At 47.3% G+C, this 22,572-nt stretch overlaps 1 protein-coding gene across 1 annotated transcript in view; it reads right to left on the minus strand.

Moving 5' to 3' along the window:
• SPECC1 (sperm antigen with calponin homology and coiled-coil domains 1) overlaps window positions 1-22,572 on the minus strand; it is a 119,423-nt gene that overhangs the window by 95,492 nt on the left and 1,359 nt on the right. The gene's annotated exons all lie outside the window — the stretch shown is intronic.

The raw sequence follows: 22,572 nt of genomic DNA on the forward strand, positions 1-22,572 counted from the left end.
CTGGGGGATTCTGGGAGTGGAAGTCCACCCCTCTTAAAGCAGGCTGGCTGGGGGATTCTGGGAGTTGAAGTCCGCCCCTCTTAAAACAGGCTGGCTGGGGGATTCTGGGAGTGGAAGTCCGCCCCTCTTAAAGCAGGCTGGCTGGGGGATTCTGGGAGTGGAAGCCCACCCCTCTTAAATCAGGCTGGCTGGGGGATTCTGGGAGTGGAAGTCCACCCCTCTTAAAGCAGGCTGGCTGGGGGATTCTGGGAGTTGAAGTCCGCCCCTCTTAAAACAGGCTGGCTGGGGGATTCTGGGAGTGGAAGTCCGCCCCTCTTCAAGCAGGCTGGCCGGGGGATTCTGGGAGTGGAAGTCCACCCCTCTTAAAGCAGGCTGGCTGGGGGATTCTGGGAGTTGAAGTCTGCCCCTCTTAAAACAGGCTGGCTGGGGGATTCTGGGAGTGGAAGTCCGCCCCTCTTAAAGCAGGCTGGCTGGGGGATTCTGGGAGTGGAAGCCCACCCCTCTTAAATCAGGCTGGCTGGGGGATTCTGGGAGTGGAAGTCCACCCCTCTTAAAGCAGGCTGGCTGGGGGATTCTGGGAGTTGAAGTCCGCCCCTCTTAAAACAGGCTGGCTGGGGGATTCTGGGAGTGGAAGTCCGCCCCTCTTCAAGCAGGCTGGCCAGGGGATTCTGGGAGTGGAAGTCCGCCCCTCTTAAAGCAGGCAGGCTGGGGGATTCTGGGAGTGGAAGCCCGCCCCTCTTAAAGCAGGATGGCTGGGGGATTCTGGGAAATGAAACCCACCCCTCTTAAAGCAGGCTGGATGGGGGATTCTGGGAGTGGAAGTCCACCCAAACCCAAAGGATTGCAAATTATGTTTAAATTTAGCCTGGGCTCACCTAGCCAGCTGCAGCCAATTCAACCAACTTTACAAAATAAATAAACAGCCCTAAACAAAATCAGCCAACGTCTTTTCAAAACCTTTTCAAGACATGCTTTCTGAGATAACCAGGCACCCTTCACCCCCCCATCATCCTGACTCTCCTCTAACAACACTTTTTTGGGGAGGCGGGGGGGGGGGGGAATCCCAGCCGCCCTTACTCAGAGGAAGTTGCATCAATGAGACTTACACACCACTGAGAACGTTTTGCCCTGAGTCAGCAAAAATGATTCCTACGGTTAACATGGCTTAACACTGTTTTCGGATCGTCTTGTACCCTGGGATTTAAGTTTTCGGACCCTCAAGAAAGTGGGGGTGGTGGGGTGGGGAGAGAGAATGGAAAACAAGATGAGAAAAAGTGGAGGTGGGAGGAGAAGACCCCCCCACCCCACCCCACTCCCCCAAAGTCTATGTTGTAAGATGTCCAGAACTCGTTGGACCCGAGACGGGAAGCAAATAAATTTCACAAATCAATAATAAAGGCTAGCCAAGGCAGATAAGTCCTTGACTTGCAACCGTTTGTTTAGTGACCATTCAAAGTTAGGACGGCGCCGGGCAAAAAGTGACCTATGACCTTTCTTCCCACTTATGACAAAACATCCCCACGGTCAGGTAATCAAAATTCAGCCGCAGCACAACTGGTTCGTATTTACGACGGTCGCAGCGTGATCCACTTTTGCGACCATTTTCAACGGGGGGAAAGCCGGATTCACTTAAAGACCCGTGTTGCTAACTGAAGAACTGCAGTGACTCGCTTAACGACGGCAGCAAGAAAGCTTCGCAAGACCGGGCAAGGTTCAGTTCACGCTCGCTTAGCAAGAGAAAGTTTGGACTCCCGCTGCGGTCGTAAGTCGAGGACTGCCTGGGTAAGACGTCATGTAAAGCGAAAAGGTTTTATAAAACCCAGCTGAAGGCCTAGGACTGGGGCAACTCAACTCCCAGAATTCCTCAGCCAGGATGCTTTAAGACAGGGGTCTTCCAACTTGGCCCTTTTATGACTTGTGGACTTCAACTCCCAGAATCCCTCAGCCAGGATGCTTTAAGACAGGGGTCTTCCAACTTGGCCCTTTTATGACTTGTGGACTTCAACTCCCAGAATCCCTCAGCCAGGATGCTTTAAGACAGGGGTCTTCCAACTTGGCCCTTTTATGGCTTGTGGACTTCAACTCCCAGAATTCCTGCCTGAGGAATTTTGGGAGTTGAAGTCCACCAGTAATAAAAGGGCCAAGTTTGAAGACCCCTGATTTAAGCCCACAATTGAGCCCAGAGGTTTAGTTGCAAGATGTTGCAACACTGGATGACTTTAAGAAGAGACTGGACAGCCATTGGTCTGAAATGGTATATAGGGTTTCCTGCCTGAGCAGGCGACTAGACTAGATGACCTCCAAGGTCCCTTCCGACTTTATTATTGTTATTAACAACCTGCCTCCAGAAGCGGTGAATGCTCCAACGCTGGAATAGTTTTTAAGAAGAGACTGGACAGCCATTGGCCTGAAATGGTATATAGGGTTTCCTGCCTGAGCAGGGGGTTGGGCTAGATGACCTCCCGAGGTCCCTTCCGGCTTTTTAATTTTTATTATTTTTATTATGTCCGTAGTCTTAAGTCACCGTGAGTCGACTTTGGATTGAAGTTAAATTAAGGAGGGGGAAAAAGAGGAGGGGACGTTCTGAGAGTCCCAGCCGAGGGGAGTCTTGCTAACTGCTGGGCGGCCCCCTAACCCTGCCGAGACCCCCCCTCGCTCGGGGGCTGCTCCGAAGAGGGAGGGGAGGCCTTCCTGCAGTTACAGAGCAGCGATGGATGGGCGTGAAGGGCAAGCGGAGCGAAATTCCTTTCCCTTCCTCCCGGGGCCTCAAGGCCAGGAGATTCATCCTCCTTGCTCCCTCTTCTCTGGACGGGCCTGAACCAGGTTGCGGAGAGAGACCCACACAAATGCACTCACACGCACACACGCACACACACACACACACGCACACACACACACACACACGCACACGCCATCAGCAGAGGATATGGGCCCTGTGGAGGGACTCAAGAGGAGCCCCACTGTCCCCCGTTGGGTTTGCTCAGTGCACAACGGCCACCTAACCACTAGGGAACACCTCCCCTCCTTCCCATCTTTTCCCCTTTCCCTTTCTTTCCCCCTTCCCTTCCCTTTTCCTCTTCCTTCCCTTCCCTTCCCTTCCCTTTCCCCCTCTTCCTTCCCTTTTCCTCTTCCTTTTCTTTCCTTCCCTTCCCTTTCCCCTTCTTTCCTTTCCCTTTTCCTTCCCTTTCCCCCTTCCTTTACTTCGCTTCCCTTTCCCCCTCTTCCTTCCCTTTCCTTTCCCCCTTTTCCTTCCCTTCCCTTTCCCCCTCTTCCTTTCCTTTTCCCTTTCCTTCCCTTCCCTTTCCCCTCTTCCTTCCCTTCCCTTTCCCCCTCTTCCTTCCCTTTCCTTTCCCCCTCTTCCTTTCCTTTTCCCTTTCCTTCCCTTCCCTTTCCCCTCTTCCTTCCCTTCCCTTTCCCCCTCTTCCTTCCCTTTCCTTTCCCCCTCTTCCTTTCCTTTTCCCTTTCCTTCCCTTCCCTTTCCCCTCTTCCTTTCCTTCCCTTTCCCCCTTTTCCTTCCCTTTCCCCCTTCCTTTCCTTCCCTTTCCCCCTCTTCCTTTCCTTCCCTTTCCCCCTTTTCCTTCCCTTTCCCCCTTCCTTTCCTTCCCTTTCCCCCTTCCTTCCCTTTCCCCCTTCCTTTCCTTCCCTTTCCCCCTTTTCCTTCCCTTTCCCCCTTCCTTCCCTTCCCTTTCCCCTCTTCCTTTCCTTCCCTTTCCCCCTTTTCCTTCCCTTTTCCCCTTCCTTCCCTTCCCTTTCCCCCTCTTCCTTTCCTTTTCCTCTTCCTTCCCTTCCCTTCCCTTTCCCCCTTTCTTTCTTTCTTTTTCTTCCTTTCCTTTTCCTTTCCCTTTCCTTTCCCCCTCTTCCTTTACTTCGCTTCCCTTTCCCCTTTCCTTCCCTCTTCTTTCCCTCCCCTTTTCCCCACTTCCTTTCCTTCCCCTTTCCCACTTTCTTTCCTTCCTTTTCCTTTTCCATTTCCCTTTCCTTTTTCCTTCTTCCTTCCCTTTCCTTTCCCCCTCTTCCCTTCGCTTCCCTTTCCTCCTCTTCCTTTTCCATTTCCCTCCCTCCCTCCCTCCCCCATTTTTCTTTCTTCCTTCCTTGCATAAGCTGGATTCAGACTGATGACCACTTGATCCATTTAACGACCGAGCTGGCTTGCTTAACCGCCACTGTAAAAAAAAAATCGACGTATGGTGACTTAGGACACCTTTCCCCCAAACATTCAGGCTCAACTGTGGCGGTAAATCAAGAAGGGCCACGTCTGGAAGGGAGAGATATTCTAAACGTGGATATTCTGAGAAAAAGTTCCAAAATTTTCTATCACTCAGAAAGCAAAGCAAGGAAACATCTGGGCAAGTTTAAGACCGGCGGACCTCAACGCCCAATACCTGCAAAGGAGCATCTAGACTCAGGTAGTCCTCGACTTACGACGATGCATTTAGCGACCACTCAAAGTTACGATGGCACGGAAAAAAAGTGACTAACCAAGCAGGACTCACACTTACAACCAGGGTGGCTTGGAAACTGGCATGTACTTACGACGGTTGCAGCGTCCCAGGGTCACAGGATCGCCATTTGCGACCTTCCCAGACAGCTTCTGGCCAGCAAAGTCAACAGAGGAAGCTGGATTCACTTAACAACTGCGCGATTCGCTTAACAACCGCAGTGACTCACTTAACAACCACGGGGGGGAAAAAAGAAGCTTAAAGCCGGACACCTCTATGTTTAACGAACGAAATCCCGGTCTCCAATGTGGTCGTAAGTCAAGGATTATCTGTAATTCACTCTCCGCACCCCTAAACCTATGACAAAGGGCGCCCAGAGAACATCATCCTTTGACTCCTCCCCCCACAAAATAAAATACAGGAGGATCTGGACAGACTCGAACACTGGGCTCCATCTAACAAAATGAAATTCAATGATGAAAACAGCAAGGTTCTACATTTAGGCAAGAAAAACCAAATGTACAGGTATAGTAGGGGGTACCTTGCTTGATAGTAGTAACTGTGAGAGGGATCTTGAAGTCCTAGTGGACAATCCCTTAAATAGGAGCCAGCTGTGTGCTGCAGCTGCCAAAAAAGCCAACACAGTGCTAGGCTGCATTAACAGAGGGATAGAATCAAGATCACGTGAAGTACTAATACCACTTTACAATCCCTTGGTAAGGCCACACCTGGAATACGGCATCCAGTTTTGCTCACCATGATGTAAAAAAGATGTCGGGACTCTAGAAAGAGTGCAGAGAAGAGCAACAAAGATGATTAGGGAGCTGGAGGCTAAAACATATAGGGAACGGTGGCTGGAATTGGGTCTGTCTAGTTTAATGAAGAGAAGGATGAAGGGGGACATGATAGCAGCCTTCCAGTATCTCAGGGGCTGCCCCAAAGAAGAGGGAGTCAAGCTCTTCTCCAAAGCGCCTGAAGGCAGGAGGAGAAGGAACGGATGGAAACTCATCAAGGAGAGAAGCAACCTAGAACTAAGGAGAAACTTCCTGACAAGTGAGAACAATTAACCAGTGAAACCACCTGCCTCCAGAAGCGGTGAACGCTCCAACACTGGAAGTTTTTAAGAAGAGACTGGACAGCCATTTGTCTGAAATGGTATAGGGTTTCCTGCCTGAGCAGGGGGTTGGACTAGATGACCTCCAAGGTCCCTTCCAGCTCTATTCCTATTCCTATTCCATTCCATTCCATTCTATTCTACAAAGCGCCTGAAGGCCGGACAAGAAGCAAGGGATGGAAACTCATCAAGGAGAAGAAGCAACCTGGGACTAAGGAGAAATTTCCTGGCAGTGAGAAGAATTAACCAGTGGAACAACCTGCCTCTAGAAGCTGTGAATGTTGTCAATGTGAAAAATGATGAGGTCCGTAGAAGAAACCTTTTGCACACTTTCAAAGGAAAGACCCTCCTGGCTACAGGGGTAGGTCATAATACGCAGCCCGTGGCTTAGTCCTCGACTTAACAGCAATTCGTTTACTGACCGTTCAAACTTACAAGGGCACTGGGAAAAAAGCGACTTAGGACGACTTTTCACAGTTACGACCGTCGCTGCGTCCCCAGGGTCACGCGATCAAAATCCGCCCGCTTGGCAGCTGACTCGTATTTATGACGGTCGCAGCGTCCCCGGTGTGTGTGTGTGTGTGTGTGCGTGCGCCACACAATCCCCTTTTGCGACCTTCTGACAAGCAAAGTCAACGGGGGAGGGGGGGAACGAGATTCCCTTCACGACCGCCTGACACGTAGTCATTAAGCGAAGCTGCGACGATTCGCTTAACAACCACGGCAGGAAAGCTCGTGAGGCGGGGCCGCGCTCGCTTCACGAACGCCTGGCTCAGCCGCAGGAAACTTTGGAGGAAGCCGCGGTCGTAAGTCGGGGACTCCCCTGTGCCGTGGGAGGCGCGAAGGGGTTGAGATTCCTGTCCTTTCGGGAAAAGAGGGGAAGCCAGCGCTGCAAAAATAAAATGAAATAAAATGAAATGAAAACCGGCCTCAAGCCATTTCTAAACAGGAGTGTTGTTTTTTTTAAATAAGGAAGTGAGTTTGCAAGTCCCCCCCACCCTGGCCCGCTAGCCTGGGGCGGGCTGAGTCACTTCAAGAAAAGGTATTTCCTGCACACAAAAATGCAAACGACGGCATAAACTGGGCAAGGAGCCCGAGCAACAGCTGAGGTCTCTCCAGCAGGGCGTACCTGAAAGGTAATTGAGCTCCGGATGGCATCGGACCTTCGCTCCTTCCGGCGCAGGCTGAAGACCCACTTATTTAAACTAGCTGGTCTGGCCTGATGGGGAACATTAGGGTTTTTTAATGGGTTTTTTTACTGTTTTTATTGTTATTGTAATTTTTAATTGGGCATTTGTTTAATTTCTTTTTAATTTTTGTATTGTTATTTATATATGCCCTGTTAACCGCCCTGAGTCCTTCGGGAGAAGGGCGGTATACAAATTGAATAAATAATAATAAAATAATAATAATAATAATAATAATAATTCTTCTCGGGGCCCTCCCAGAATAAATGCAATTCTTGATATAAAAGAGGATTTCTTCGGAATGAAGGAAGTTCAGCGCAAGCCCCGTTTTCCGCCCAAATCCCGGCTGGGGTCGTCGTCTGATAAAGAGCCTCAGACCCAGCCAGGCCGGAAGTGGGTCAAAATTTGCAAACGGAAATCGGCACCCAATATTGTATGGTGCCGCCCTTTGGAAAAACGGTTTGCCCAGGGCGGGCTCCGAAAATCTGAGATGGACATAAAAGAATTAGCTTTTGATTCACCGGTCATCTTGCTAGGGCTGTGTCGCCGTTGTCCCTGCGGTTTATTCTCCCCCACCCACCCACCCCCACGATTTTAGGGCAGTGTTTTTTTCAATCTTGGCAGCTTTTAAGATAGAGGGACTTCAACTCCCAAAATTCCATTGCTGCTGGGGGGATTCTGGGTGTGGAAGCCCACCCCTCTTAAAGCAGGCTGGTGGGGGTTCTGGGAGTGGAAGTCCTCCCTCTTAAAGCAGGCTGGCTGGGGGATTCTGGGAGCGGAAGTCCACCCCTCTTAAAGCAGGCTGGCTGGGGGATTCTGGGAGCGGAAGTCCACCCCTCTTAAAGCTGGCTGGCTGGGGGATTCTGGGAGTGGAAGTCCACCCCTCTTAAAGCAGGCTGGCTGGGGGATTCTGGGAGTGGAAATCCACCCCTCTTAAAGCAGGCTAGCTGGGGGATTCTGGGAGTGGAAGTCCATCCCTCTTAAAGCAGGCTGGCTGGGGGATTCTGGAAGTGGAAGTCCACTCACATTGAATCATGCAGCCTGGGGAATTTTAAGAGTGGAAATCCACCCATCTTAAAGTTGCCAGGTTTTAAAAAATGGCATTTTAGTACATTATCCACCAAAAAATCCCTGATTTTCGCCAGGCCCATTCGCTCTCCTTAATGTCAATAACGAATGTTATGTCTGCAACATGAAGGACGGCTGCAGCTAACAAAAGCCACAGAGATGGGGCTGTTTTTGTGCATTTGTGTGAATTTTCTCCTTAGAAGGTCACCCAGATAGCAAAGCGGCAACGGATGACAAGGGGACATTCTCTGCCCTGATAAAAACTGGCAGACAAAAACTTTCCTTGAAGTCTGAATAAATAAAACCAGGATTCTGGGGGGAGGGGAGGAGGGAGAAGAGAGAAGTTAAATTTTCCACCCGACCAACACCCAACACAGCTTCTTAGGCTGGATGTTTTTTAAAAGGAGGCCTCCGAAATCTGAGCTTGCAAGGTAGACTGCTCCTGGACCTGGCTGCGCTTCTCTTTTGGTTCTTATATCAGCCAATCATGTTGCTCTTCTGGGGCTGCATCCTTGCAAAGCAAGGAACCAAACTATTTAACCATGGTTTGCATGCTTAATTTTGATGCCAGGTTTTTTAATGTTTATGGCTCTAACTTGGCCCTTTGATGACTGGTGGACTTCAACTCCCAGAATTCGTCAGCCAGGATGCTTTAAGGCAGGGGTCTTCCAAGATGGCCCTTTCATGACTTGTGGACTTCAACTCCCAGAATCCCTCAGCCAGGATGCTTTAAGACAGGTTCCTTAGAACTTGGCCCTTTTATGACTTGTGGACTTCAACTCCCAGAATTCCTCAGCCAGGATGCTTTAAGACAGGGGTCTTCCAACCTGGCCCTTTGATGACTTGTGGACTTCAACTCCCAGAATTCCTCAGCCAGGATGCTTTGAGACAGGGGTCTTCCAACTTGGCCCTTTGGGGACTGGTGAACTTCAACTCCCAGAATTCCTCAGCCAGGATGCTTTAAGGCAGGGGTCTTCCAACTTGGCCTTTTGATGACTTGTGGACTTCAACTCCCAGAATTCCTCAGCCAGGATGCTTTAAGACAGGGTCTTCCAACTTGGCCCTTGAATGGCTTGTGGACTCCAACTCCCAGAATTCCTCAGCCACAAGTCATCAAAGGGCCAAGTTGGAAGACCCCTGCTCTAATATAGGTAGTAGTCCTTGACTTACGACCTCAACTGAGCCCCAAATTCTCATCATTAAGCGAGACATTTGTTAAGTGAGTTTGGCCCCATCGTAGGACCTTTCCTGCCACAGTTAAGTGAATCACTGCAAGTTGTTAAGTTAGTCACATGGTCGATAAATGAATCCAGCTTCCCTCATGGACTCTGCTTGTCAGAAGGTCGCAAAAGGGGATCATGTGACACACACACCCCGGGACACTGCAACGGTCGTAAGTATGAAAAATGGTCATAGCCAGCCAGAGTTGTCCCGTGGTAAGATGGGGAGCCAATCAATCAATCAATGAATCAGTGAATCATAAATAAATCAGTCAGTCACTTTCTTTTTTTAGTGCAATTGTAACTTTATACGGTCGTTAAACAAATGATTGTAAATCAAGTATCTACCTGTAGATTTAATCAAGGAGAGAAGCAACCTAGAACTAAGAAGTTTCCTGACAGAACAATTAATTAACAATTAACCATTGGAACTCCTTGCCTCCAGAAGCTGTGAATGCTCCAACACTGGAATAGTTTTTAAGAAGAGACTGGACAGCCCTTTGTCTGAAATGGCATAGCGTTCTCTCCCTGAGCAGGGGGTTGGACTAGATGACCTCCATGGTCCCTTCCAACTCTGCTATTCTATTCTATTTTCTATTCTATTCTTTATTCAATTCTATTTTTTGTTCTATTCTATTCTATTTTCTATTCTACTCTATTTTTATTCTCTTCTATTTTCTATTCTATTCTTTTTTTATTCTTTTCTATTTTCTATTTTCTCCTCTCTTCTCCTCTCCTCTCCTCTTCTACTCTATTCTGTTCTATTCTAATGCTACCTCTTCTATTCCATTCTACAGTTGCAAGAAAAAGTATGTGAACCCTTTGGGATTACGTGGAGTTTTGCATGAATTGGCCATAAAATGCACTCTAAACGTCATGTAAGTCACAACAATAGAAAAACAGTCTGCTTAAAATAATACTACACAAACATTAGCTGTTGTCATGTTTTAATTGAACCTAAGATGGAAACATTCACAGTGCAGGGTGGAAAAAGTATGTGAACCCCTAGCCTAATGACTTCTCCCAGAGCTAATTGGAGCCAGGAGTGAGCCAACCTTGACTCCAATCAGTTTGATGATATTGGATGTGTTGCTGACAGCTGTCCTGCCCTTTAAAAACACACACCTGTTTTGGGTTTACTGGTCTCAAGGAGCACTGTCTGATGTGAACCATGCCTCGCAGAAAAGAGCTCTCAGAAGACCTACGATCAAGAATTGTTGACTTGCACGAAGCTGGAAAGGGTTACAAAAGTATCACCAAAAGCCTTGACGTTCATGTGTCCACGGTAAGACAGACTGTCTACAAATGGAGAAAGTTTAGCACTGTTGCTACTCTCCCTAGGCGTGGTCGTCCTGTAAAAATGACTGCAAGAGCACAGCGCATAATGCTTAATGAGGTAAAAAAGAATCCTAGAGTGTCAGCTAAAGACCTACAGAAATCTCTGGCACACGCTAACATTTTTGTTGACACATCTACAATAAGGAAAACATGAAACAAGAATGGAGTACATGGGAGGACACCACGGAGGAAGCCATTGCTGTCCAAAAAAAATACTGCAGCACGTTTGAAGTTTGCAAAAGAGCACCTGGATGTTCCACAGCACTACTGGCAAAATATACTGTGGACAGATGAAACCAAAATTGAGTTGTTTGGGAAAAACACACAACACTGTATGGAGAAAAAAAGGCACAGCACACCAACATCAAAACCTCATCCCCACTGTAAAACACGGCGGAGGGAGCATCATGGTTTGGGGCTGCTTTGCTGCCTCAGGGCCTGGACGGATTGTTGTCATTGATGGGAAAATGAATTCCAGAGTTTATCAGGACATTTTGCAGGAAAACGTACGGCCATCTGTCCGCCAACTGAAGCTCTGCAGAGGATGGGTGATGCAACAGGACAATGACCCAAAGCATACAAGTAATTCAACAAAACAATGGCTTCAACAGAACAGAATACGCCTTCTGGAGTGGCCCAGTCAGAGTCCTGACCTCAACCCGATTGAAATGCTGTGGCGTGACCTTAAGAGAGCGATTCACACCAGACATCCCAAGAATATTGCAACACTGAAAGAGTTTTGTGCAGAGGAGTGGTCCAAAATTACTCCAGATCCTTGTGCAGGTCTGATCTGCAACTACAGGAAACGTTTGGTTGAGGTTATTGCTGCCAAAGGAGGGTCAACCAGTTATTAAGTCCAAAGGTTCACATACTTTTTCCATCCTGCACTGTGAATGTTTCCATCTTAGGTTCAATTAAAACATGACAACAGCTAATGTTTGTGTAGTATTATTTTAAGCAGACTGTGTTTTTCTATTGTTGTGACTTACATGACGTTTACAGCGCATTTTATGGCCAATTCATGCAAAACTCCACGTAATCCCAAAGGGTTCACATACTTTTTCTTGCAACTGCATTCCAATGTAGCATGCTATTATGTTGTGGATGTTGTTTTAATGGTGGGTTGGGAGCCCCCAAGATTTCGATATAAGATGGGCAGCTGTAAGAGCTCGTCCTTGACTCACAAACGGTCCCTTAGCAACTTTTTGAAGTTACAACGGAGCTTCCCCAAGGCCGCTCACCTATAGATCTGAAATTTTAATAGCCCCCCCCCCGCAGTCACGTGATTCCCTTTTGGCCCCTCGGCCAGCAATTTACAACCATTTGCAGCACCCCAATTTTGACGTGGTCACAACTGACCTTCTCTGCTACAAGCCTACATTTATCTCCAGTTTCTAGCCAAACCGCTCCCCCCCCCCGAAAAAAAAAATCCCATTGCGGACAACGGATCTGCTTAACGACCCCGGCGTTTTGCTTTGCGACCACCAACTTTGTTTAACCAAAGCTACCGAAAAGAAACCGGGCACGGTTGTGTGTTGAGCCACTGAATGACCGGCACCACTTAACGACTGCAATTTTGGGGCTCGATGACGGTCGTACGTCGAGGACTAACCGTACGAATGTTTTCAATAAGTACAATGAGTCATGAGTAAAGGTTGGCAGCAGGCTGGCATTGCCTGGCCACCTTCCAAGGGTAGGTAAGGCCGGGACAAAGGAGTGGGTGGAGCAGAAGAGGGCGTTTCCAAAGGTTAATCTGATTTGACTTCACTTCTGGTTCCCCCCCCCCCCCGCCCGACTCAAAGCAAAGGCCCGGGAGTTAGCAATTCCTTTTCTTCCACTGAAGCCGGCAACGGATTGCACTGTTTCCCAGGGCTGGATTTGAACACGGAGCTGGGCAAGACCCCCGTGGTTTTCCCCATCACGCTTCACCTTGGACCCGGCACCGTGTGGAGGCAAAGCGGATGTCCACACCCTTAAACACACACCGCCCAAAGCTAGTGTTGAGTTCACCAGCTGCGTTTTCTTTCCCGCTAAAATTTCCTTTGGAAGAGTTAGGGCTGCCAATTTTAGCAGCTATGGGCAGGAAAAAAATAATAATAAAGGTTTTTAGAGCAGGGGTCCTCAACCTTGGCAACTTTAAGACTGGTGGACTTCAACTCCCAGAATTCCTCAGCCTGGATGCTTTAAGACAGGGGTCTTCCCACTTGGCAACTTTAAGACTTGTGGACTTAAACTCCCAGAATTCCTCAGCCAGCAAATGCACTCATCTTTAAGCATCTTGGTTAGGGAATTCTGGGAACTGAAGTCCACCCCTCTTAAAGCAGGCTGGCTGGGGAATTCTGGGAGAGGAAGCCCACCCTCTTAAAGCAGGCTGGCTGGGGGATTCTGGGAGTGGAAGCCCACCCCTCTTAAAGCAGGCTGGCTGGGGAATTCTGGGAGAGGAAGCCCACCCCTCTTAAAGCAGGCTGGCTGGGGGATTCTGGGAGTGGAAGCCCACCCCTCTTAAAGCAGGCTGGCTAGGGGATTCTGGGAGCGGAAGCCCACCCCTCTTAAAGCAGGCTGGCTGGGGGATTCTGGGAGTGGAAGCCCACCCCTCTTAAAACATGGCTGGGGGATTCTGGTAGTGGAAGCCCACCCCTCTTAAAGCAGGCTGGCTGGGAGATTCTGGGAGTGGAAGCCCTCCCCTCTTAAAGCAGGCTGGCTGGGGGATTCTGGGAGTGGAAGTCCTCCCCTCTTAAAGCAGGCTGGCTGGGGGATTCTGGGAGTGGAAGTCCTCCCCTCTTAAAGCAGGCTGGCTGGGAGATTCTGGGAGTGGAAGCCCTCCCCTCTTAAAGCAGGCTGGCTGGGGGATTCTGGGAGTGGAAGCCCTCCCCTCTTAAAGCAGGCTGGCTGGGGGATTTGGGAGTGGAAGTTCACCCCTCTTTACATTGCTAAGGCTGAGAAACCCTGCCCTAATATGCACAACTCTGAGTTGCCCAAAACTACCCATTTAATGCCGGCTGTGAGTCTGAACTTCCCAACTGCTGGACAAAATGGCCTGCCATTTTGCAGACAAGAACACTGAGGCTCAGACACACACGGCTGGCAGAAGGGAAGGGAAGGGAAGGGGTGGGGGAGAAAGCCTCAGATCCCGATTAATGAAATGACAGCAAGGTGTCCTTTGGCTACATTACCCGTTGGGCCAGCAAGCACCCCAAGATCTCCAAGGGGATGGAAATATGAGCGGGGAAATTGCAGATATTTCCAGAAACGGCTGGTTTTGCAAACTTGCAGCCTTGGAAAGTTGGTTCCCTTCGCTATCTCTTGAGATTAGAGGAAAAGAGCGAAAGGCTGGTGAAGAAAAATAAAGCGGCTCCAGTTTGTGCATTACTTTCTCTCCAGCTCCTCCACTCTCTGGGAGACCCGAGGACCAATTCGCACATTTCCCAGGATCGGATCTCAAGACGGCAACACGCGCAAAAAAAAAAAAGGCCTTAGGAATCCAGCCAGCCGCCTTGCCTTGGATTTCTCCCTCAGCTATTTCAGGTTCCTACCTTGCCTTTGCAACTCGGCCCTTCTTCCCCTGCTGAGAATAACAGAGCTGGAAGGGAGCACGGAGGTCATCTAGTCCAACCCCCTGCTCAGGCAGGAGACCCAGATGAAATGGTTGGTCCAGTCTCTTCTTAAAAACCTCCGGCGATGGAAGAGACAGGCAACCCCACCCCGTCTGGCTACAGAGTACAGATTGCCAGAGTTGGAAGGGGCCTTGGAGGTCATCTAGTCCAACCCCCTGCTCGGGCAGGAAACCCTGCACCATTTCAGACAAGTGGCTGTCCAGCCTCTTCTTTTAAAACTTCCAGTGTTGGAGCATTCACAGCTTCTGGAGGCAGGTTGTTAATAATAATAATAATAATAAAGTTCGAAGGGACCTTGGAGATCATCTAGTCCAACCGCCTGCTCGGGCAGGAAACCCTGCACCATTTCAGACAAATGGCTGTCTAGCCTCTTCTTTTAAAACTTCCAGTGTTGGAGCATTCACAGATTCTGGAGCACGTTCATAATAGTAATAATAATAATGATGATGATGATGACGATGATGTTGGAAGGGACCTTGGAGGTCATCTAGTCCAACCCCCTGCTCAGGCAGGAGACCGTATACCATTTCAGACAAAGGGCTGTCCAGCCTCTTCTTAAAAACTTCTAAAACTTCCAGTGGAGGCAGGCCAGATACAAGAGTCTTTTTTTTCCTCTGTACGCAGCTTGGCTTGCTTGCTGGTGCAGGTATGACTCTCTCGCAAGGCTGAGTAAGGAATATCGGCATGCCGGGAGAGGGAAGAATCGTGACTCTGCCCCAAACCTTTTGGGTGGTCTGACTTGGCCCTTTCCTTCCCGGCGTGGGCACAATCAGACTTGCCTTACCTCACTGGGATGTTAATCTCATTTTAATTCCACCCGCTCGGAAATCTGGAAAGCGTTTCAATACTTGAGAGGTGAAATCAAGTTGAGATCATTTTCTGGGACAGGCCCATACAGGGTTCTTAGTCAGAAAAAGGAAGAAATCTACTTTTCCATCTTTCCAGGGTACTCTTCTCGCTTCCCAATCTAGCGCACGACCCTGGGATCTCTTGGTGGTCTCCTATCCAAGTGTTAACTCAGGCAGGAATGACGACAGATAGTCCTCTAAGCGCGAGCATGACGGAGCCCAAAGTTTCCATTGCTAAACAAGACACTGAAATGACTTTTGCCCCATTTTACGACCTTTCTAGCCATGGTTGTTAAGTGAATCACTCCGGTCGTTAAATTAGTGACGTGACACGGTCGTTAAGCAAATCCGGCTTCACCCCATTGACTTTGCTTGGCAGACGGTCACAAAAGGGGATCACGTGACACACCCAAGACAGTGCAACCGTCATAAATACGAGTCAGTTGCCAAGTGTCCCAATTCGCATCACGTTGACCACGGGGAGGTGGCAACAGTCATTAAGTGTGAAAAGCGGTCGTAAGCGGCTTTTTCCCAATGCCGTTGTAACTGAATGGTCACGAATCAAACCGTCATAAGTTGAGGACGGTCTGTATTTATAGGAGGAGGGTTATGTTATTCCCCAGGATTCCAGAATCAAAAGATGCCGGGAGCGGTCTTCATTCAAAACTTCCACTTTTTAAATATAGGCAGTCCTTGACTTACAACAATTCATTTACTGACTGTTCAGTTACGACAGCGCTTCAAAAGGTGGCTTGTGACCGTTTGTCACAGTTACGACCTTTGCAGCGTCTGCATGATCATGGGATCCAAATGCAAACGTTTGGCAAACCGGTTCATATTTACGACGGTTCCAGTGTCCCGGGGTCACGCGATCCCCTTTTGCGACCTTCTGACAAGCCAAAGTCCGTGGGGACGAAACTGGATTACACTTAACAGCCGCACGGCTAGCTTACGAACTGCAGTGATTCGCTTAACGACGGCGGCAAGAAAAGCTGCAAAACGGGGCAAAATTCACTTAGCAACATAACTTTTGGACTCCGTCGTGCTTATACGTCAAGGACTACCTAATATTTTTTTTTAAAAAAAATGTTGTTATTAAACCCAAAACAAATGAATCTTTACACGGCGTCAGTCGGGAAGAAAACCAACTTGGATTGTTGCCAACCCTGCATGAATAACACCAAATAATCCGGCGCAAGTCCCAAACTTGGCGAACCTCACAACGAGAACTATCCTAGTTCATAATTTCAGAATCTCGATGAAGCCCAAGGCCAGCGCGGAAGACAATTTACAGGGGGTCCCCAACTTACGACAATTCGCTTAGTGACTGCTTAAAGTTACGACGACACTTAAAAAGGTGGATTACCAGCAGTCCTCATGGTCCCGGCATCCCCAGGGTCAGGGGATCAAGATTTCGACCGGCCTGTGTTTAGGATGGCTGATGTGTCCTGGGTTCACCTGATCGCCAATTGTAAGCTGGCTTCCAACAAGCCAGCTTCCAATAGCAGTGTTCCAATATCTCAGGGGTTGCCCCAAAGAAGAGGGGGAGCCAACTAAGTCTCTAAGGCAGGACAAGAAGCAACGGATGGAGACTAATCAAAGAGAGAAGCAAGCTGCAAGTAAGGAGAAACTTCCTGACTGAGGACAATTAACCAGCGGAACAGCTTGCCACCAGACGTTGTGGGTACTCTAACACTGGAGGTTTTCAAGAAGAGATTGGACAACTATTTGTCTGAAATGGTATAAGGTCTCCTGCCTGAACAGGGGGTTGGACTAGAAGACCTCCAAGGTCCCTTCCAACTCTGGTATTCTATTCTATTCTATTCTATTCTATTCTATTCTATTCTATTCTATTCTATTCTATTCTATTCTATTCTATTCTATTCTATTCTATTCTCCCCATTGACTATTATGTATTGCCCTGTTCACCGCCCTGAGTCCTTCGGGAGAAGGGCGGTATACAAATTAAATTATTATTATTATTATTATTATTATTATTATTATTATTATTATTATTATTATTATTATTATTATTATTATTATTATTATTATTATTATTATTATTATTATTATTATTATTATTATTATTATTATTATTATTATTCTATTCTATTCTTTCCACATTCTATTCTACATTTTATTCTATTCTATTCTACTCTACATTCTATTCTATTCTTTATTCTTTATTCTATATTCTAGTCTATCCTATTCTTTATTCTATATTCTATTCTATTTTTTATTCTATATTCTATTCTATTCTTTATTCATTCAAGTCTATTCTATTCTTTTATTCTTTATTCTATTCTATTTTATATTCTATATTCTATTCTATTCTTTATTCTATTCCTATTCTATTCTAATTTTCCATTCTATATCCTATATTCCTATTCTATTCTATTCTAATTTTCGATTCTCTATTCCATATTCTCTTCTTTTCTCTTCTATTTTCCATTCTCTTCTTTATTCCTGTTATTTATGGTTGTAAACTGAGCAGTGCTACCTGTACTGCTTTCTCCAGGATGGCAGATCTTCCCATTAGGAAGTGCTGCCTCAGCTGGGGCAAAGTCCGTGCTGTGGAAGAATTTGCGTAACTACTGACTTCCCTCAGTTGCACGTGGATCGAGGCCCTGAGACATTTTTCAAGGAATAAAGGAACCCAGTTAACTATTAATTACAGTATAGAGATAGCCCTTGGTTTACAACCGTCCATTTATTGACCATCCAAACTTACAACAGCACCGAAAAAGTGACTTATGTCAGTTTTTCACACAACTAACGCAAAACACCCGTAGTCATGTGATTAAAATCTGGACACTCGGCAATCGGTTCGTACGTACGACGGTCGCAGCGTCCCGAGGTGACGTGATCCCCTTTTGTGACCTCCTGACAAGCAAAGTCAATGGGGGAAAGCCGGATTCACTTAACAGTCGTGTGACTAACTTAACAACTGCAGCGATTCGCTTAACGACCGCCGCAACCAAGGGGGCAAAAGGGGGCAAGCCTCACTTGAACAAATGTCTCGCTTAGCAACAGAAATTTCGGGCTTAATTGTGGTGGGTAAGTCGAGGAATGGAATAGACTCTCCTGCTTGAGCAGGGGGCTGGACTAGAAGACCTCCAAGGTCCCTTCCAGATCTATTCTGATTGATTGATTGAAATAGTCTAGGGCAGGGGTAGGCAACCTCGGCTCTTTGATGACTCGTGGACTTCAACTCCCAGAATTCCTGAGCCAGCCATGCTGAGGGAAAAGGGAGAGGTTTCCATACTGAGCCATGTTAGCTCAGGAATTCTGGGAGTTGAAGTCCACCAGTCATGAAGGGGCCATAGTTCCCCCATGATGGCTGAGGAATTCTGGGAGTTGAAGTCCACAAGTAATGAAGGACCCATAGTTCCCCCATGATGGCTGAGGAATTCTGGGAGTTGAAGTCCACCAGTCATGAAGGGGCCAAAATTTACCCCATGCTGGCTCAGGAATTCTGGGAGTTGAAGTCCACCAGTCATGAAGGGGCCAAAATTTACCCCATGCTGGCTAAGGAATTCTGGGAGTTGAGGTCCACGAGTCATGAAGGAGCCATAGTTCCCCCATAGTTCCCCTGCTGGCTCAGGAATTCTGGGAGTTGAAGTCCACCAGTCATAAAAGGGCCAAAGTTTTCCCCATGCTGGCTCAGGAATTCCACCAGTCATGAAGGGTCCATAGTTCCCCCATGCTGGCTAAGGAGTTCTGGGAGTTGAGGTCCACGAGTCATGAAGGAGCCATAGTTCCCCCATAGTTCCCCTGCTGGCTCAGGAATTCTGGGAGTTGAAGTCCACCAGTTATAAAAGAGCCAAGGTTGCCTACCCCTGGCCTAGGGTTCCTACTTGAGCGGGGGGCTGGACTAGAAGACCTCCAAGGTCCCTTCCAGCTCTATTCTGATTGACTTGTTACACCTCCCTGCTCCTCCCCAATTTGCCATCTACCGTAGGAAAGATCCAGAGGTGCCAAATTAGAACTCGGAACCAGTCCACCTGGAAGCAAGAAGCAGAATCGCGCCCCACCCCCGGCTCAGAAAGAGAGGCCTGGCTAACCCAGGCCTTTGAGCCATTCTCACGGAGTCAAGTGAAAGGGGTTGAGATTTTAGGGATGGGTTTTTTTGGTAGACGTGCCGAAAGAAAGGCAGGAAGCAAAGGAGACGGCGGAGTTACGCAAAGCGAAGCAATGCAGACGGGATGACCTGATTGAAGATCTCGGCTGGTCTGGTCGGAATCCACCCCCCAGGCCTCGGCCGTCTCCCCCTCCCCTCTCTTCCCGTCAGGTGAGGAAGCTCACCTGCCTCAGGGGGTGGCTGGTTTTATTGCCTGGCTCAGGCAAAGGCATTCCGACACGTAATCCACGATTCGCACGCTTGTGCGCGTGGAGATTTTTCTGCTGTAGAACCGATGGGTGAAAGCATTGTTCCAAATATCTCTCGTCCTGTCTCCGTCTCTCCTCTATCTCTCTGTCTCTCTTTATCATCTCTCTCTCTTTCCCATCTCCCTCCCTCCCTATTCTTTATTGATCTATCTTTCAATCAGAATAGAGGTGGGAGGGACCTTAGAGGTCTTCTAGTCCAGCCCCCTGCTCAAGACCGTCTCTTATCCTCTTATCTCTCTCTCTCTTTATGTGTGTGTGTGTGTATATATATGTTTATATGTATACCACATATATATTTGTGTATATATACATGTGTATACACACACACACACACACCTTTGTCTACCTACCTATCAGTCTGTCTGTCTATCTACCCTGTCATTTCATCTCTCATTTAAAAGTTGATAATTAAAAATCATCATAACTATCATCTACCGATAATCGAATCCTCCAACACTGGAGGTTCTTAAGAAGAGACTGGACAGCCATTTGTCTGAAATGGTACACGGTTTCCTGCCTGAGCAGGGGGTTGGACTAGATGACCTCCAAGGCCCCTTCCAACTTTATTATTATTATATGTCTGTCTATCCCTCCTCTCTCTCTCTCTCTCTCCCTCTCTTTGTGTGTGTGTGTGTGTATGTGTGTGTGTGTGTTTGTAAAATATATCCACTCTATCATCTCTCTGTATTCTGTCTTTCTCCAACTTTCTTCCAAACACACAGCAAGTCCTCGACTTACGACCTCAACTGTGCTCAAAATTTCTCTTGCAAAGTATTTGTTATGTGAATTTGGCCTATTCTACGACCTTCCTTGCCACGGTGGTTAAGTGAATCACTGCAGCTGTTAAGTGAGTAACAGGGCCGTTAAGCGGATCAGGCTTTCCCCTTGAATTTTGCTGGTCAGAAGGTCAAAAAAAAAAAAGGGGGGGATCGCGTGACATACCCCCCACCCCACCCCGGGACGCTGCGACCGTCATAAATAGGAGTCAGTGCCCAAGCGTTTGGATTTTGATCACCTGACCAGGGGGATGCTGGAGTGGTTGTAAGTGTGGAAAACAGGTCCTAAGTCACTTTTTTCCCTTTGTAACTCTGAACGGTCACTAAGCGAATTGTCGTAAGTTGAGGACTACCTGTATTCTGGACTTCAGCTCCTTTCCTGTTACTGCTCCCTCCCCGCCCCCAACCATCATACCTGTCTGTCAATCTTTCCTAAATCACCTCTCCTCTCCTCCTCCTTCTCTAAGGACCACGCTGTCAATCACATACCTTTTATTCCAGCAGGCTTCCCCTAACAAGCTGGTCAACAACAACCTTGCAGAGTGGGCCGGTGTGTTTTTAAGGCACTAAGAATCGGCAGGGCGGGGGGGGGGAAATACTTCAAACTAATGGAAGCAGGACAGGAAAGAGCGAAGGAGGTGCCCCCAACCCCCCCCCCACCACCACCACCGAGTCAGGAACACGGCTAGAAAGTCTTGGCGCAAACATTGGTTTAGCCCTGCGGTGCCCGGAGGGATGCAAACATTTCACAGAAGTCCAAACAATAAAAAATAATAATAAAAATATAAAAAAATACAAGCATATTTGTTGTCGGATCCTTCAGAAAGAAAATTAAAAACTTTTTCGGGCTCGAAAAAAAATATATAAAAAAAATATATAAAAAAATACGAGCATATTTGTTGTCGGATCCTTCAGAAAGAAAATTAAAAACTTTTTCGGGCTCGGAAAAAAAAAATAATAATAATAAAAAAAAAATACGAGCATATTTGTTGTCGGATCCTTCAGAAAGAAAATTAAAAACTTTTTCGGGCTCGAAAAAAAAAATATAAAAAAATATATAAAAAAATACGAGCATATTTGTTGTCGGATCCTTCAGAAAGAAAATTAAAGACTTTTTCGGGCTCGAAAAAAAAATAAAAAAAAATAAAAATAAAAAAAAAATACGAGCATATTTGTTGTCGGATCCTTCAGAAAGAAAATTAAAGACTTTTTCGGGCTCGAAAAAAAAATAAAAAAAAATAAAAATAAAAAAAAAATACGAGCATATTTGTTGTCGGATCCTTCAGAAAGAAAATTAAAGACTTTTTCGGGCTCAAAAAAAAAATTTCTAGGAGTCTTCTTGATGTTAAATCAGGTTTTTTTCCCCTCCCCCCAAAAGTTGGTCAGTTTAAGATGGGAGGATTTCAACTCCCAGAATTCCACAGCCAGCTCTGCTGGCTGTGGAATTCTGGGAGTTGAAGTCCTCCCGTCTTAAATTGGCCAAGCATGGGGGGGGGGGAAAACCTCTGATTTAAACAGAAGAGGGGGGGGAGAGGGGAAGGGGCTTTTTATTCCCACTTGAAGGCCCCAATTCTTTCCGAATGAAAGAGAGGGGGGGAGGGGAGAGCATTCAAAGGAGGAGATGTTAATGAGGGGGGCATTAAAATTCATGAGCCCCCCCTTCTCCCCCTGGGGGTGGGTTCTTGTTCAAGGCTGAAGCCTGGTTTTCTGCAGAGAAGCGAATTTTCGGGATATGGGGCACAATCCACCAAAGGGGGGGGGGAAGCCGAAGGGGATACAGGAAAATGTGCTGGTCTCCAGGGAGGTGTTATTTTTTTTGGGGGGGGGGACTGGAACCCCAAAGCAAAGAGGATTTCCCTTCCTTCTTTCCTTCCTTTTTTTTCTTCCCCCATTCCTCCCTATCTTTCCTTCTTTCTCCCTTTCTTTTCTCTTTCTTTTTTTCTTTTTCCTCTCCCTCCCTCCCTCCCACCCTTCCTTCTTTCCTTTCTTCCCATCTTTTTGCCTTTCTTCTTCCTTCTTTCCTTCCCTATTTCCCCTCCTTCCTTCGGTTCCCATCTTTTCTCTTTCTTTTTTTCTTTCCTTCCTTCTTTTTCTTTGTTTTCCCCAATTCCTCTTTCCTTCCATCTTTTTTCTCTCTCGTCTTTTTTCACTGCTTCCTCCTCTTCTCTCCCACCTTTCCTTTCTTTCTCCCTTTTTTCTTTCCTTTCTTTCTTTCTCTTTCTTGTTCTTCCTTTCCCCCTCCCTCTCCTTTCCTTTTTCCTTTCTTCTCATCTTTTTACCTTTCTTCTTCCTTCCTTCTTTCCTTCCCTACTTCGCTCCTTCCTTCCCACCTTCTCTTTCTTTCTTTCTCTTTCTTTCTTTTTCTTCCTTCCTTCCTTCCTTTTCTCTTTCTTTCTTTCTTTCTCCTTCCCTCAGTCCCCCTTCCTTCCTTCCATCTTCTCTTTCTTTCTCTTTCTTTCTTTCTTTCTCTTTCCTTCCCTCCCTCCCTCCTTCTTTCTTTCCTTCCCTCCCTCCCTCTTCTTTCTTTCTTTCTTTCTTTCTCTTTTTCTCTCTTTTTCTTTTTCCTTCCCTCCTTCTTT

The sequence above is a fragment of the Vipera berus genome (assembly GCF_964194415.1).
Source record: "Vipera berus genome assembly, chromosome: 1".
NCBI classification, from domain to species: domain Eukaryota; kingdom Metazoa; phylum Chordata; class Lepidosauria; order Squamata; family Viperidae; genus Vipera; species Vipera berus.